The sequence below is a fragment of the Lontra canadensis genome, unplaced genomic scaffold, assembly GCF_010015895.1.
Source record: "Lontra canadensis isolate GAN:19392208 unplaced genomic scaffold, GSC_riverotter_1.0 scaffold79, whole genome shotgun sequence".
NCBI classification, from domain to species: Eukaryota; Metazoa; Chordata; class Mammalia; order Carnivora; family Mustelidae; genus Lontra; species Lontra canadensis.
Window position 1 is genome coordinate 7,111,412 of NW_022631073.1, and position 2,539 is coordinate 7,113,950.

Below are 2,539 nucleotides of genomic sequence, written 5' to 3' on the forward strand. Positions count from 1 at the left end.
TGTATTCTTGGTTTTTGTGCCTTGGAAAAGTTGAATCGAATATAGCTGCTCATTAAGATTTGATGAAACTACTCCAGGGCAAGAATAATAAACACCTCTTTCTTAGTGTTTTATTAAACTGTCTATGAAACATATAATAAGTATAATATTTTGGGTTGAATGGTGGTTATTTTAAAAAAAATTTTAATACCTGAGAAAAGTCCCTTAGTTTTCATCTGTATAATTAAACAAAATGAGATAAATGTATGAGTTGATCAAGAAATATTTATTGAGCTTCTATTTTGCTGCTGAAGGCCTTTTACATACTGTGAAGGATAAACAGGAAGTAGGAAAGATAGCTAACAGATCCTATTATCTGCTAGCACCGTGTTAAGTTACATTATGGTATTAAGTCACTGAATCCTCCAGATATCTTCTCAAGGTATTTATTAACTTATTCCTGTTGCTTCATATCGAAGGGCTAGTACTGGGACGCCTGACTGGCTCAGTTGGTAGAGCATGCAACATGATCTCGGGGTTGTGAGTTCGAGCCCCACATTGGATAGCGAGATTACTTAAAAATAAAATCTTTATTTATTGATTTTAAAGATTTTGTTTGTCAGAGAGAGAGCACAGACAGGGGGAGCAGCAGAGAGAGGGAGAAGCAGACTCCCCGCTGAGCAAGGAGCCCGACGTGGGACTCAATTCCAGGACCCTAGGATCATAACCTGAGCCGAAGGCAGCCACTTAACCAACTGAGCCACCCAGACGTCCCAAAATAAAATCTTAAAAAAAAAAAAAAAATAGCTAGTATAGGATGGAGCCAGGATTCTTTGGGTCTAAAACCCGTTCTCTTCCTCCAGCATATTCTGCTTCCCCGGGGGCTAAGTCTTTGCCTTATTGGTACTTGCAGTTCAGTAGGGAAACCAGGACTGGTCCGGAGAAGACACTGTCAGAGAAATTGAATAGTCGAATTTTCAAGAGTTCTGCAGCTCCTTGTTGTGACAGTGTTGGTCTGTGGCCCATGAGTTAGTGCGTCATCCTTGACTACTTTTCTCCATCTCCCTTTTGTCTTAACAGACTTGCCTAACCAAGAACTGAGTAGTGTCATTCTTTTGGGAAGGGGTGGTGTAGGCTGTAAGTGTATATAAGCCTTCGGGGACGTGGGGACAAAGATACTTTAGTTAGGGCTAATTAGAGAAAGTTTATTTGTTAATGTTTTTGAAGAGATGTGTTAATATATAATGCCAGTTTTGTATTTGGGATAATATTTTCATATTGGAGCCACAATACAGATTTTAAAGTGATATAATTTTTGATGATTTTCAACTTTTTGGATTGGTTGGGTTTTTGTTTGGTAAATGTTAACCTAGTAACGAGTAAGTCTAGCATTACAATCCTTTTTTCTTTTCTTTTTGTGTCTGAGCGGGCACAGGGTTACGGGGAGAAGAGGGGCTTGATTTAAATCAAAATTAATCAGCCGTTAAGATTACTACCTGCCTTGCAGAAGATAACTGAAGACATTTACAAAAGCTTTCAACACAAATAACATTGTTTGAAAACCTTTAATTTTTAACACGTAAAGAGTGAGGAGTTCCTTCGAAATATATGTGATTTAAACTTACAAAAAAAATTGCGTTAATGTTACAAATTAGGCAAAGGATCTTAAACCACAGGAAACCAGTTCATAATTTATTGAGGAGATCTGGTCTTTGTTATTTTTTCATATTACTGTTCCTTGATATCAAATAGGATAGTAGTGTGGAAGTACTTTTTTTTAGAATTTTGAGCTGTTACGTATGGTACTTTAAAGCATCACTCCAACAGTAAGGGCTTCTTGTGGTCCAGACTGAGGCACTGGGTTTGATTCACCAATAGCTTGGAGTGGGCCTTTGTTGAAAAGCTCCTCGAGTCACCCTTGTGGCCGGGGATGTATGTTCCATTTGCAGAGACGAAGGATTTGGGGGAATCATGGAGCTGTTGCTAAGGTCAGGAGAAGGGATTTGTCATCTCTCCTTATCAGTTAATCCTGCTGGAAGCCAGCCTCTCAGAGGTTGAAATTAGAACAAATGGAAGGTCCCAAAATGCGAACACTAAATTAGTATTTTCAAATAATACCACACTTTAAAAAACCAGGCCAGTAAATGGCCCCAAGTTACTGAAGCAAGTCGTAAATATGTGACTGTTAAACTGAGTTTCGTTAAAGCACGTGACTGTGTGGGTAACTGGAAGAAATTATATGGTTATAAAAGGGAGCAGTGAGTTATGTAGTGAGCGCTGGTTTCTCTGCATAAGAAGTTGGAATTGTAATTTTATTTCATCAAAAGACACTCTTATTTTGAGGAAACTTGTTTGAAATGCAAACGAAGTTTCTTTCCAGAGCCTGCATGCCATTGTTCTTCTCATTACGCTGTTACTGCTGCAGAGCCGGGCGTCTGTGTGTAGGCAGCGCGCGCGGGCCAGTCCGAAGGGATTTGAGGCTGAATGGGTGGGTTACACCAATTAACAAATAGAAAGTTTCAGAACATTTTGTTTTAAGCCAGGTGCACAAGTTAGAGTT